The sequence below is a fragment of the Anser anser genome (assembly GCF_964211835.1).
Source record: "Anser anser genome assembly, chromosome: 2".
NCBI lineage: Eukaryota > Metazoa > Chordata > Aves > Anseriformes > Anatidae > Anser > Anser anser.
The window spans coordinates 72738649-72754598 of NC_139721.1; the positions used below are offsets into that span (position 1 = coordinate 72738649).

At 36.2% G+C, this 15950-nt stretch overlaps 2 long non-coding RNA genes across 3 annotated transcripts; one reads left to right on the forward strand and one right to left on the reverse strand.

Annotated features, from left to right (window-relative positions):
- Positions 1-1002: 1002 nt before the first annotated feature.
- LOC310894192 lies at positions 1003-8671 on the reverse strand. Of its 2 annotated transcripts, XR_014579667.1 has the most exons (4): positions 8511-8671; positions 5230-5592; positions 5035-5130; positions 1003-1311 (listed from the first exon to the last, which is right to left on the reverse strand). It is a non-coding gene; the product is annotated as an uncharacterized lncRNA (long non-coding RNA). The 2 variants fall into 2 exon arrangements; XR_014579668.1 differs by lacking the exon at positions 8511-8671 and having other exon boundaries at positions 5230-6366.
- A 506-nt stretch (positions 8672-9177) lies between these two features.
- Positions 9178-15531, forward strand: LOC310894191. Its single transcript, XR_014579666.1, has 3 exons — positions 9178-12541; positions 12686-12795; positions 13215-15531. It is a non-coding gene; the product is annotated as an uncharacterized lncRNA (long non-coding RNA).
- The last annotated feature ends 419 nt before the right edge of the window (positions 15532-15950 follow it).

Consider the following 15950-nt stretch of genomic DNA (forward strand, 5'->3'; position numbering starts at 1 on the left):
TGGGAGGGACCTCACGTGGAGCAGGGGCAGAGAGTGACTGTGAAGGAGTGGTGGAGACATTGGAGGCAAAGCATCATGGACTGACCGCAGTCCTCATTCCCAGTTCCCCTGTGCCACTCGGGGCAGGAGACACCACAGAGTGGATGGGGTGGGGGGGGGAGGTGCTTTTAGTTTGCTTTTAGTTTCTCACCGTTCTATTCTGTGAGAATTTATTGCTAGTGGCAGGCAATAAATTACATTAATATCCCTATGCTGACTCTGTTTTGCCCATGACTATAATTGGTGAGTGATCTCCCTGTCCTCATCTCAACCCTTGAGCCTTTTTCATCGTATTTTCTCCTCCTTTTCCTTTGAGGAGAGAGGGTGAGAGAGAGGTTGTGGTGAAGCTCAGCTGCCCAGCAGGGTAAAACCATAAGGTTGGTACAAAACTTTGTCCTGTATCTTGCTTTGTGCAAGCCATGATAGCCTGCTTAGGTAACTAGAACAGCTTAGAGTTACACTCATTCTAACCCATTAAGTACTTTTGACAGCACAGCTCTGCAAGACTGAAAGGGAAGCTAGATAAAGATCAAGGCACGACTGTAGTCAGACTGTAGTACTGTACCTAAGCATCATCATCTAGCACAACCCTGACTACGGTGACAAGAACAGCTTTCAAAGGAGAAGAAGTCTTTACATTTAGGTTGGAAAAAACAGTCTGTGCAAATATTTCACTGTTATGACTAAATGTAACAACATTTTGTCATTCTCTCCAATGTTCATGTTGTGCCTTGCACACATGTTCACTGCATTCACTGCATTTTTACTGCTTTACCATTCCAAGTAAATAAGCATCAAATAATAATCTGTTCCATAACTCTACGTTCATAAGCTTGTTGTGCTAAACAACGTGTAAGCACAGCATGCACCTTTTATGTGAATTCTCATTTTAAGTGAACAAACCCAATACCCATTCGTAACCATAGATTAACATAGTCATATATTGCATGAAAGAGTCTAAAATTAAAGCATGACAGTTACTGAACTATCATATGTGATATAGAGATCTCCACAGTGACAGGAAAATCCCTTTCCAATATTATAGGTAGGAATTACATTTAGCACTTCTTATAATTTGACTAACATTTAAGCTACAGCAAGCCATATAAATGTATGCCCCTATTACATGTAGGGGTAGGGGGTGTTAGTGTTAACGGTTGGGACGCTGCAGGTACAGTCAAATATGCTACAGAGCATCATGTACACTTAAAAATCGTTTGATTCTTCGAGATGCTCGGGTGGTTTCATTTCATATTTGGTGTCCAAGTAAGCCTGAAAAACACCAAGTTCATAAACATTACCAAACTCTCCACAATTCTGAGCAGAATAAAATCACCTTGGAATGCCTAGGGAGAACTTCAGTCACTGGTATTTGCTCAAAATGTTCATACAGCTCAGTTCTCGTAGCCAGAGTTCATGAAGGACAGAGCCAAATAACTTCTGCCCAGCTTCACATTTCATAGGAACCATGGTTTATAGCCCCAACTTAAACATGATTATATTTGGTGTTTGGCTGCATGTACCTCACTGAAAATTGAGTTTTGATTTAGCACAATCATTTTAACTAAGCACAACACTAAACACAACCTGCAGTTCAGACACAGATGGATTGTGTGATACCACATCAGCTAGCAAACGTGATGTTAAATCTAAATTTAACTTCCCATGTTGATACTTTAAACACATTCATCTCTCCATGCACAGAAATTCACACTTATATAACTACCTTTTGACTTTTTCTTGCCATCTAAATCAATTCTGAACTTCTGCAGAAAAATAAGCAACTTGTTCAGAAAAGATATGTAAGCATATCTTTTAAGATATATACGCTTATGTAATACATTTGTTATCACATGTAAGCTGCACACAGAGTACATATTCTGCAGTTGGCAACTATAATGAAATAAATGTTACAATTTGCACTAGAAGTGGAGGACTACCTTCTAAATTTTTAATTCTCATTTTTAATAATCCTATTTGTTTACTCATTCTTAATGGTGTTTTTTCCCCCCTTTTTTAATGCTTACTGCTCCTAAGAGGAACTTAACATTGCTTTTGCCATATTGTCCTAGACATTGTGTACATACTTGAAATTATACCACTCTACCCTACCAAACAGAAATGCTGAAGAGTTGTATATGTGTTTACTGAGGTTCCAGACCATGGCAATTAGAACCCATCCCCTTTAAACTGATATTTCAAGCACAGAAATGCTTCATCATCAGAAATCCAGACATTAGTGTGAAGATTAGAGTTTCCTAATCTTTGTACTGAAGAGCCCCAATCATGACCCAAGGTTTGCTTTGCACAGTGAATCTTTGTCCTATGATCTCATTACCTGCATTTCATCCTCATTGACAAGGTCCTAAAAAACAGCTGTGAGAAATTTACAATTGGCATTGCTTTTTTTTTTTTTTTATTTTTATTTTTAATCAGGCCTTTATTCCCCACACTCTCACAATTCAACCAGAACTACACAAATTTACAGTTTCCTACTTCACAGCATAATTATCTTGTCTAAGACATGGCTTTGAAAGGTAAAGGCAATGAAGTTCCCTGCTTCACAACGGCAACTTTTAGAATGATTTGTTTCGAAGATACACTTAGAAGTAGGGTACGTAATCCTGAATCCTCAAATGTATTCGTACATTTTGTACCCTCAATGTGACCATAGCTATAATTAATCTTTCTATATTCAGAATTAATTCCTTGTATTCTGTGTGTCTATTAAAGCTTGTCTTTAGTTTTATATATTATACTTGCCTCCCTCTCAAAGTGGAAAGATTTATTATGCTCACTTGTTGAAAGACTTTCATTGTTCAGGCTATTAGTTTGATTCATCCTCAAGTTTTTAAAGGTCAGCTGCAAACCCACAAACAGCTTGACAAACAACCAACCTTTATAGATGAATATCAAATTTACGTGATATTATATCATTCTCATACTCCTGTAATTTGCAGCAATCTAGTTCATAGCATGTCATTTAAAGATACGTAGGTCCTGAATTATTCATGGATTCAAACCACCAATAAATTGTTCAGAACTATCCTTCTTCCTTGAATACCTGTTCCCATTTAAATTATTCCAAATGCAAATAATCTATTCAGAATTTAAACAGATAACCAAAATCACCAAAATTTTTTTTACTTCTTAATTACATTCTAATAAATTAGTTCAACAAAAGATACTCAAACTGTTACCTTTAGCGTATGTAGCATAACTTATACATCAATTATGGTTTGTTTAGAAGAAATGCGTGCATCATTATAACAGATATAATTCTTCTCACAAGTGTGTGCATGCCTGTGTGTGTATACGCATATACACGTGCACAAAAAAAGCAAAGATGTCTTAAATGGCTACTGGCTTCAAAACAAACTGTTGGGCTGTTGGTAAAGCTGGTGATTAGTAGATTACACAGAAAAAACATGGTGTATAAGACCCCGTCAGAATTTTCAGCTTACATTTCATAAGAATTGAAGTTTAATTTAGGAATAAAAGGATGTGATAAGTATGAAAAAAAGGCAGCCCCATGCCAGGCCTACATCTCTTAACCCAACATAAGTAATTTGCACTGCTTTAAGTACTCTACAATGAGTAAATCATACTACCTTTTCAAATATTTTCAACAGGATAGCATTAATCTTTTCTTTATACATGTTGACTGGGGAAAAGAAGCACAAAATGATTTTACTTCTTTGATATGTGAAGTTGCAGAAGAAGTCAGAGTACATATGTAGGCAATTCACAGAAAGGCCTAAGGTTAGGAGTAAATAGAAATTGTTTATCTAAGGATATCTTTTGCCTCTTTCATGAGGATGGAATCAGTTGTATGATATTCAGCATATTTACAATTAACAGTTTATTCATATTTACTACTCTGAAAGTTTTGTATCTCTACAGTGATTAATATTTTTCATAGTATTTGCTTTTTGGTTTCAGAAGTCACTTCTAAAAACTGACTAGATTCTCAGCATTGCTTAATGGATTAATGGATTATTTATCTCAGTTACTGTACAGTTGTGGTTGACTGATTACTTCGCAGTCCTTTAATACTAAAGAAATACATCAGCTTCAACGTTGTTGGTGTTTTGTTTGTTTGTTTTGTTTAGTTTTTTAATCATGGAAATAACTGAAATATCCACAAAGATTCTGCCATCAGAATTATTTGTGGAAGTCACACAGCAGAAATAAATGTGGGACCAGCCTCGAACTCTATCCAATGAAGATTTTAGACACTAAAACAGGCCACAGTGGTAAATACATCACAATAAACTGAACATTTTCAGCCATCCTTCATGTTATCTTTATATAAAATAACTCATTACTTCCGAAAGAAACACCGCTATGAAATTTCATATAAAGATTTATATAAAGCATTGTACACATCTGTGACATTCTCATAGGTTTATAAGGTCTTGCAAGTGCTCTACCGCATCACAAAAAGTTAGGCTGTTATGAACCAAAAGGGAGAGGGTGGAGAAAGAAATATTCATACTACCACAGTTCATATGCTATCATTCATGGGGTTGCCTATTTTGTGCAGAGAAATCGATTTCCATCCCACTCTTGGGTCTCCTAGAAGCTTACAGATTACTTGAATTTAAAATATGCTTATGTACATTATCCCATACCTTCTCTTTAAAAGTGTATGTTCTAATCCTATTCATTTAGGAGCTATCCTGGCACATACTTTCCATGTACAATAACTACATAACAGCTTCTATGGACAGCAGAAACTTATTCTCATTTGTACTAAGAAAATTTCATAACATAAAAGGAAATCTCGAAGTTCTTGAATTTCATCCACAGCAAGCATTACCTTCCAAAATTGATTAAGTTTATAGGAAATACTTGGCTTGCTCTACCACTTTTTAATATCACTACTTCAAATTACTTCAGTCAATATGAATTAAAAAAAAAATAAAATAAAAAAGTACTTTCATGGGGTTTTGATATGTCCTTTTTGTAAGTGTCAGAAAGAGACCAACTTACCTAATGCTACCAAGTCAGTGCTGATCCCAAATACAGGGCAAGATCACAGAGACACACTGAACCCCTGCTCTAGCTATTAGATGATGCCTTCAGTACCTGGAAAGAAGATGCTAAAGTTGAGCTTGGGCTCAGCTCTCAAAGATGTCACTTGCATTCTGTTTTCTTATTTTACCCCAACAAACTCCAATTTCTTACCTCGTAAGGCTTTCTATTTTCAAAAGCATTGATGACTTTGTGTATTCAATGGCATCTTTTTTGGGGAGTGGGGCTTGTATTTTTGTATTTGACACATGCACCTGTGATCTTGTTTTCATCATATGCTAGGCTTCCCACCTGGAATATCTGTCCCTGCTCCATCATAGCAACTCCAGCTTGAGAGGAGATACTATGGATCTTCTCATGGGAGATGCAGAACACCCAAGGAGGTGAAAAAGAATAAGAAGCACCTGAATCAGAAAGCCTTCATGACAAGATGAAACACTTCCCAGAAATGAAAAGTTTGTTTGGGCGATACTTGTTGATACTTGTTTTACTCTTTTGCAGAGTAAAAGAGTACACCTAAAAAAAAAAAAAGTCAAAAACTGAGAAACATGGACAAAAGAGTACAAAATGAAAAATTCTCTGATAAACTCTAAAGGCAGGTCAGCTGGTTGATACTCTTATTGCTCCTTTATAACATGAAAACATCTTTAGTTGGCCTTTCAAATCTAGCAAGTATTGACAAAATACTCTTGGCCAGGTACTAATGTTATTAGTGATAAAAATGTGTCCTGAGGCTCAGGCACATATATGCATATATTTCAAGCTTACTGCTGCTACAGAAATTGGCAGACCTAAGATAAAGCTGAATAAAGACTATCATTCTCCTCCAGTTCTTTCATTACTAAACTCTCCAGCTCCTTTCCCTTCAGGCTTTTAAACAGTTTTCTGCACAACATTTTGATATGCTCCTTTGTCAGGATACCCTAGAACAGCACAGTTATTACTGTAACTGCCCTATCCACCCCAGTCTTTAAAAGAACACAATAAAAAATAAAAAAAAAAAAAAAAGAAGAAGAAACATACAAAAACACTCTGAAGTGTAAAGAGCACAACTTTAAGCCAAGGGGTAGCCTTGGATCTTTGTACAAAGAAGCCAATTCAGGAAAGCCACATACACTAGCTGCCTGCAGATTGCTGCCACACCACTGTCCTACCTGCTGCTGCAATTCCATATCCCGCTCATCTTTCCCCTACCTTTTCCAGCAGAACTAATGGAGAGAGCACTGCTGGCTCAGGCACAAGCAAGTTATCATGATCTTAATGGGTTATGCTGCCAAGCTGAAGTAGCCATCTGCCTGCACGTTTTTAGCCCACTTCAATTATGAGATAACACAATTTAGCTTAATCTTCAGCGTAAGAGCTAAATGTGAGATAACATGACTTCTCTTAAATCTGAAACTAAACTGCATTATCTCTCAATTTGACAGGCAAAGCATGCACCCAACTAATGGATAGCAAAGGTTAGCTGAAGGGAGGAAACTTGTTAAGCCATTACAACTCAATCATGCTAATGAAAGGTTTAATCTAATGTGTTTTACAGTGTATCTGCAGTGGTAAGTGCCGTTAAGGATGCATTCATGAACAGTTACTCTGGCTCAGATGAGGAACAATAATTCATAAAGCTGTGTAGTTCATCTGTGATGCTTGACAGATCATACAACTTTTGTATATAAAAACCAGATTTTGTACTAGAATAAGTCGAATAAACCTGAACAAAGATGTACAATATTCAACCATAGGCTACCCTCCTTTTCTGAGGAAACCACTAATCTATGGTGTGAAGACTATATAAGTCTTCTGCAAACTAGATACAAGTCTCTTCATCTGGGGATCCCGTTTACATAGCAAATAAAAATAAACACTACATCCAGTTTTATTAATACATAGTTCCAGATTCATGCCCAGAGAGACGAAAACATTACAGGCTCCATCACCTACTGAGACCAGAAAGTAATCAGCTATGTCGCAAAGACATGGGTGACCACTCCATTTTCAAAAGAAAGTAGAGCCTGTAAAAAATTATCATTTATTTTACTCATATCTATGTTTAATAAATTAATGTCTCATCACACAATGATGTGTAACATGTTTTCTTATGGGAAAAATGATAATTTAGGAGCTTTTAATCTGAATTAAAACATGTAACAAAATAGCTAGCACTAGTCTACTATTCCTGAGAAACAATTGTTTTCCTTTCAAAGGGCTGTTATTTGCTCAAATACATTCTCAGTACTTACACTACTGGAAATGTCCACCAAAACTGTATTTATCTTATTGAAAAAAGAAAAAAAGAAAAAAAAAAGTATATTCCTTTCTGTCTGCTTAATAACATGGCAAGACATTTTATTTTTAAATAAATGGTAGTATTACTGACCAGGCTTACTCTACTGACTTCAGCAGAGGTACAACAAAGATAACTCTGGTCCATTATGCCAAAGTGACCTGGAGCCAAATTATGATGAATTATCAGGCAGTGGGAGTTTAAAAAAAAAAAAAAAAAAAGAAAAAAAAAGCCAAGGCTTCTGTTCAGAATGAATACTAATAAGGCTGAAAACCACCAACACAAATTACTATACTTGTGCAACATGCCACTGATTAAGATAACTACATAAAATAATGCCTTTTCGTATTAATGTCTTTCCATAAGATCATATAGCTACTACTTACAATATTACCATTAGCCTCACAATTTTTTCCTAATTTTTATTTAAAAAGAAAACAAAATCAAACAACAACAACAAAACAACAACAAAAAAGTGTAAAAATATTTTAAACATGTATGGGTAACCAAGAACATCCACCAGGGGACGATTGCTTTAAAAAACCTTTCTTTTAATCCTGATTTTGAAGCAAAGATACATTCAACTGTAACATACTTGTATATGACACTTACTCTAATCTGCTGTCTCTTGTTGGACCAAAACATGTTTTGCAAGCATTAGAAGGTAATATTAAGATTTCTAAATGTTTTTCTATTCAGGGTGCCTAGGTCCAGAAAGAAAAAAAAAAAAAAAAAACACCATACACCCACAATCTGCATCTTTAATTACAACTTAATGCCATTGTTTTCTCTTTCTCCTTTTAATTACAACTTCAATGGCATAGTGGAAATCTCAACAAAAGCATTGCTTTTCTTCCTGTTTTCTTACTTATTTTGCTGCTGCATAAGTCTTACAAGTTCCAGAACCAGTTCACTAAGTACTCCTAACAATTAAAACATAAGAAATGAAAACTGTGCAAAGAAAGATGCTGTTATAGAGTAATCATTCAGTATTACTAGTGTGTGTGCAATCATAAGAAGGCTTTTGTGTTATTTGTTCTTTTATTTATAAACCATAACAGGGAACTTGTATGCTGTATTGATACATATAAAAATTTTAAGTTATAGCTGACATTCTCATATTCATTGCCCAATTAAAAGCTCACAGTATTACCTGATCTACAGTGAACAATAGACTGTTTCACATTGGATTCGGTACTGAAAATATCACTTGGGCAACTGCATGGCCAAGGACATCTGCTTTGTTGTCCCCAAAAAGGACAGTTGTAATTTCAGGATCTTTTTCAGCCAGCAGGGAACATCCCTAGTGACAACTTTTTCTCCCCTGTGGAAAGGAAAACACATCCATGCCCAGTGTTAATTGTAAACTATTATAAATCTGGCATTATGTAGTACATCTAGACTTTTCAAGTTAATTGATTAAAACATTATCATTTGTCTACATGACTACCTTTTCTTTGCCTAATAATGTGAAACAATTCACAACATGGTAGTCTTCCCAAAGCTGAAAGCTTAATCTGACTAATGAGCAGCATTCATCACAGTCCAGTGGGGACAGTCAAGTTTCAGACAATGGAACCAATTTAAGCTTGTTTAATGAGCATTTCTGGTGAACATGACTGATTTTCTTCTTAGGTACAACATCACCAGGTATGAACATCCACTAGATACACATGTCACTAAGAAAGGCCTTTTGCTGCCAGACTTGTATAATTAACTGAAGGAAGATGAAAAAAAACAAAAGCAGCTTTCAAATACAGCTGTCATATACAGAATGTATTTGCATAATTTACAATTTTAATGTACAACAATTGGCCAAATTATGTTTCATCTTGTCGAAAAACATTTTAGTTTAAGAAAGCAAGGCTGACCTTGGGATGAGCAGAGTAGCAACATTTCTTATTGGATGCTCCAGCCAGAACAGATGTCCTGGCAGGAGCAGCACTAGCTCAGGATTTGGTGAACTCATTACAACAGACCACATGCATCTTGCATAGCTTCAAACATCCAGTGCTCACCTCGAAGACCATGTCGTTGTACTGGCAGTCTACTTTTTCCTCTTACATAAAAGTTTTATGGCATTTTCCATAAATTTGCCTCTGCTTGTTTCTGTATACAGCAAAAGATTATGCCTCTGAAGAAACTTCACATGGTATTTGCAGCAACTGAAGCATATACGAACAGTGGTGGGGCAGGTGAGAACCTCTTAAACACATCCCAGAGAAGGGACTGTCTTAATTGCTTAAATGTTTAAGTGAATATTCTAAGACACATTGCAGATTCTCTCAGAAAAGTTCCTTCTGTCCCCCAAAAAAGTCTTCAATGTGTCTGCATGAGACCTTGTACTCACAATGAAGGTTTTCAGAATTCCACTTCTTAAATCTGTGTTTACGGGATATAAGTGATATTTCCGAATATGTGATTACCCATACTCTTCAGTGACAGCTGCTGAATGCTCAGCAGTTTAGTTAAGGAAACAAAGATAGCAAGCGTCAACACTACTTAAATACAAATTAAAGTCAGAGTTGGAAGGTAGTCATAAGAGCTAGTTAGGGGAGGGGAAGAGCAGACATTAAGTAAGAAACCATCCCATACACACAAGATAATAATAGCAACTAGAAACTGCAAAAGAACAGAATATATCAAAAGTAGTAAACTACAGCATTTCTACAATCAAATTGTTTTTGCAGTGTTACAACAAAGAAAAGTAAGGCTGTCACAATCCAATTCTAATTTAATTCTTTTAACATCTTATAGAAAAATTATTACAAAACGCAATCAATATTCTTCTATAAAGCATAAGCAATCACAACAAGAGCAACATTATTTCTACAAGAGGCAAAAAATTGATGCAAAGTTGACAGAGGAAAGCTTTATGCTAAGCATTGCCTATCTTTTGCAGCAATTTCGTGCTTTGTTTTTTTTTTTCCTTCTTAAAAGTGGGGTAATTTACAAGTTTTAAAGATTGGTAATACATTAAATAAAAAAAAAAAAAAAAGTCCATATTAGGACAGCTCCTCCAGACACCAAACATCTCCACTTTAAAAAAAAAAAAAAAAAAAGTAAATCGTGGAAACATGGATTTGGCAAAAGCATGGATGAAAAGGAGATCTGTAGCAGAAAATAATCCTCATGGTTTTAAGTAGAAACAATGTCTCTCAACTGCAAGACATTTTTAATGGCACTAAAAATACTTGAACACACTAAAGATTTGTTTGGCTTTGCCCAAAAGTCAGAACTCAGGCCAAGTTTACTGCAATGGGTTGTGTTACAACCCATGTTATACCTCAGTTTTTCTGTGTTACCCCTTAAACATATTCCATTCCCTTTTCACTGACAAAGCTTTCTAATAAAGATACAAAATTCCTTAAACAGTTAACACAGTTATTGGCTTGCAGCTGCAAGAGCCACAGCATTATTCTTTCAGAATACATTTTAATTAAATCCATCATGCCAAATAAGTCACATTGGTAAGATGATTCTACAAAATGATCAATGACATACTTAATGACGACCTTTAAAGATGATTTCATTCTAAAAACAGTTGTCACATTCCATATTTATTGTTTACAGATGATTTCCACATCAGGTGTCCTCAGCTTTCAAGTGTAATTACTTCTCTTAATGCTATTAACAATAAGCTACCAAATTCTAAAGTAATAAAAAAAAAAAAAAAAATTCTACTGGATTAAGACATGGAACACTTAAGGTCTTGGAAAATACTATACTAGTTAAATTTACTTCTTCTTGTAAGTGAAATGAGCTGATGAATCAAAAATTTTAGTTTCATCCCTGAGTTAGCACTGGTGATTCACCCATTCTATAGTATATTCTACAAAACAAGAGAAGCTTAAATATACACCAGCCACCCCTTTAGCCAGGGCTAAAAAGGACCTTTCCAATAGGCCCAGCTTGGATTTAAAGTGTAAGAGTCTCTCAGTCTAGCCATAACAGATTCTCATTTTCTGAGATCTGATCACAGAATACAATACATATTTTCCAATAATTTGCAAATATCACACAAAATCTATGCATTTCATGCATCTAGGATTTTATTTGTTCTGCAGCAGAATACCAAGTCAAGGGTCTGCCTATGTCTGAACTATGAACTATGTCTGCCTAGACCTTTACCCTTACTGTAAAAACACCAAAAGCCTTTAAAATAAAAAAGCTAGATTTCACTAGAATACACTTGATTAAATAACTTTGCAAAAGAATCTAGGCAGCTAAGGCAATAATAGCAAGGTTTATATGCAAGTCTTCCCTTTTTGCACTGTACATACAGCCTTCCTCCCAGTGATTGAGTTGCAACAAGTCCTCACAAGGTCCCTCTGCTTTTATCACCCCTGAGGGTCCCTTGCTTATTCCCAGCCTCCAAATTGGCTAGCTCTGTTCCTCTCCCTTTGGACCTTGAGCTCCCAGATCTTTCAAGTATCTCCCCTGTTCCCTGCCAGCATCAACAAGCTCTCCCAGAGCATGCAACATCGCTTCCCATTCTCCCTGAAAGGTCACCTAGCCCACCAAAAGCAGCCCAACATAAAAACCAAGAGCAAATCCCAACCCTGCAGAGATGCAAAGCAACCAGCAGAAAGCTCTCTTGGAACATAGCCTTCACTGGAAATACTTCTGGGGTAAGACTCAGGACCTCACCCACATCACTTAATGATTGAAATATGAAAGCCTGTCCTTCACTTCTGCAGGTGGATGTTTCATAGGAAATTAAAGTTAACTACTTAGAATAAATTTCTCAGATCTCAGGGCAAGAAGTCCTTATTTCCTTCTTACTGCGCCTAACAGATCTGAATACTGGCAGTACTTCCACTGATCTCAACAAGACTTAATTTCCTTCATTTATTGAATAATTCAGTCTTTTTCTTTAGGCACTTAATGTCTGTCTGTAGATACCTAGGTGTGAGTATTTTGACTAGATAATTTAATTGACGTGTTTTGCGGATTAAATTATAGACTTCCCTCATAAGAGAGAAGCAGAATAAATAAATATATTTATTGATATAATGTAGTGATCTAACAAAGCTTAATCATAAATAAGACAGCAACTTAAGATACAAGATGGCAAGGTAAACTTAATTATTTACAGCCTAGAGGACAGGGTATGTCATACACATCAGGGAGACCCTCCCACTGAGTCACGAGGTTCAGAGTGGACCCCTTTGAACCAAAGAGGTAAGGAGACTAGGTACAGCTGAATCTACTCCTAGTCCCTTGTACAACAGCACATGTCTAAGGATTACCCCTCTCTTTCCTGCATTGTCTCACAGTTCTATGAATTAATATACACAGTAGAGACAAAACTATTTATTTTTGCAGGTGCACAACTACAAAGGCATAGGACATACAACATTGGTCAGGCCCAGGCAGATGTCCCATCCAGAGCTGCAATAACGCCCCCAGGCTCATGGGTGGTTAGAGAGTCCCAGGTGAGTCTGCTCAGGACCATTAATGCCAGTCAGTATTCTCAGGGCACTGATGTCCAGTTGTGTATCTATCATTCATGTAGCTTCTTCACCAAAGGGCTTTTATAAAGCATACTTCAGGGTTTTCTTTTCATCAAAGGATTTTGCTTAGGATTTCCTATCGTGGTTCAAGGGCAGAAAGGAATTTCTCTTCCTTTTATCAGACAAAAAAAAAAAAAAGTACTATATCTTTATCGTGGACAGAATAATAGAAACCTTATTGCTTTACAAAAAGAGAAAAAAAAGTAACTAACACAAAAACTAAATTCACTGCAGCAGTTATAATGTAATGACACAGTGTAATGAATTTCGGGTAACGCACAAAGCAACTCTGGTCATTAAAATCATTTTTCATAATTTTAATTGCATTTTCTTTCATTTAGTCCAGGTCCAGTAGAGCTCTCCACCTCTTTCTTAAATGAGCCTCTACTGAAAATAGATGGCTCAGAGTTGAGGATGAACTTGTTCAACTTGTGGATGGATCGGCTGTTCCTCCCTGCATTCCGAAGTCACTGCAGACACCTGCCTGTCCCTCGGTAGGCATTTTCCAATGAAAAAAAAGAGGAGCAGGCAGCAAGGAATCAAAGCTAGATGAGCTTTTTGGTTAGTCTGAGAACCACGACTGAGCTCATTCTTCTGCTGGTTCCTGACCAATGAGTGCTTATGAATAGCAACCTTGCTATTCTTCATGACAACAGTTAGTAAAAAGTCACGTGAGCTTTGAAAATGTTGTTGTTTCCCTTTCCTCTGTTGTAATATAATATTCAAATGATGTGACATGCAAATTAAAAAGGTGGGGTTTTTTTGTTCCTTTGTTTGCTTGTTCCTTTGGTTTTGTTAGGTAGTTCAAATCAAAATGGCATTTGATTTAGACTGTAATTACTGAATCAGGGAAAGGTTACCCCACCCATCTGCTTGTACAAGATGAATATGCTGTCATATCTTGTGTAGTAACTTTTAAATATGAGTATTTTCAAATAAAGAAGAAAAAGCCACAGTTAAGAGGTGAACTTGTAACCAGTAAAGCTGTGAAAATGTAGTCTCTGTATACTTCATATTGAAATTATGGTATGAGGATGTTGTGATACTGTAAGTCTTCCAGGTTCTGTGTAGTACCTTTGTCTATTTTATCTGTCTTTGAATTGATGGATATTCACCCCTCCAAGAGGGACTACAAAGGGCCAACTGTCATGACTGTATCATGTTTTTAGCTTACTTGGATTTTTTTGCAAGAGTAATTCAGAACTTCTAGCTCCATTTGCATGAACTAGAGCTACTAATACGTGTTTTTTCTGTACAGGTATCCCTACTGCAAGTGACCTGTAGACACATCTTGTTTTGGTAAAAATTAATTCTGTGTATTTTTTTTAAGAATGGCCATTTGAAAGAGAGGTGCCCTCCAAAATGGGGAATCTTAAAAATATATCACAGACAAAAGAAAGTTAGGAAAAAAAAATATTTAGGTTTACCTACTTTGCAGGTGAATGTAATCATAGCCAAAATAGAGAATTAAGTATAAAAATCTCTATATAACTTTCAAAACAAAACACATTTTGGCATATATTTTAACTGAAGAAAAAATAAAACAAAATTTTAATAGCATATGCTACAAGACTGTGTTCCAAAGCACATTTATGCTTGGGTAAAATAACTCACAGTATGTAGGTCACTGTAATAGCAAATATAATAAAGGTTAATAGTATAGTAGCCCAGCATCACCCAAAATAACATATTTAGAAAAGGCATTGCACTGTGATATATGTAAAGGTAGGACCTTTTTATGTGATCTGCATAATCTTTATGTTTCATATTGGTCTTCACCTACACAACTGCCTTCCTATCTCATGCATGTGTTTGATACAGGGGCCTCCTACAAAGAGTCAATAAAAAGTAATTGCTCAATAAAGCGCAATTGTTCGTGTTCTTCAACATAAGGCTTTGGTTACAGAGAGGCAGTTACAGACAAAACAGTAGGATAAAACTGCTAGGAAAGGCAAAGGTTTTGTGTGTAGTACGTATTTTAAAAAAAAAAGTTTTATGTTTATTAGCCCTGAGTATAAAACCAGGTATTCATATTTGAAATGAGTCTCAGTAAGGATACGTGGAGCTGTAACACATTCCTAAGCACAAAGACAGGGTGCCATGTCTCATCAGGTTTGGTCGTTATTGCTGCTGACTTAAAAAGGAATCTAAATCAAGCTTTTAAATGTTGATGAATTCTCTCCCATGCCAGTCAGGTATCCCTTACTCAATAGCAGTGTTCCTACTATAGTGACAATATAAAGTAATAACAGTTCCCCTAGTCTCCCCAGATAGAATAGCACTCCTTTTCATTCATTAGCTGAAGTTTGTTATAACACCAAAGTACTTAGGGAAAGATACTATCATCATAGTGTAATCCATGCAAATCTGGGTTGTATCCAGCTTCTGAAAGTACCTGAATAAAAACAGCAGAATGCAAAGAGCTCTTTTTTTTCCCCCCTTAGTAGATGTAAAACTAGCAAGATCTCATGCTCCCAACCCTCACCAAAGCCAGGAATCAGTGATGCTTGTTTGGGACACTTAATTAGCTCAGGATTTTTACAGACACTGTATGAAGAAAATGGTACAACCTTTAGGAGAGGAATCCCAGCAGAACAAGTAGGCAGCTCCTGAGGACAGCTTCTAGGCACTCCTCACACCTCTAATGCACCAACCTGAATTCTGGGTAATAAGGCAGAAATTGTTTTTATGAGACACCACAATATAACTTAACATAGGTATATGTTCACATGGCTGATCATTAAGATAAAACTCTTTTCTCCTCTAAGAGGTGGCTGTTTTCTCCAACATTAAATTTCTACAACTTCCTAGAGAATTCGTGAAAGTTAAACTAGATAGTCTCAAAACAAAGCTGTCAGTGTCTAGCTTTGATGATGACAGGCTGCTATCCTTCTTGCGTCCTCCCTGAAACATAGCCTTAGCTCTTTTCAATCTTTTGGTACAATTTTAAACATATCAGAAAGAGAATTATTTATAATTTAAAATGTTTTTATTGCAGTGTCTCAGACAGACCAGATTCATAAATTCCTTCCATCGGAATACTAAAAAACATGTTTTCTCCCCTCAGAACAGCAGTA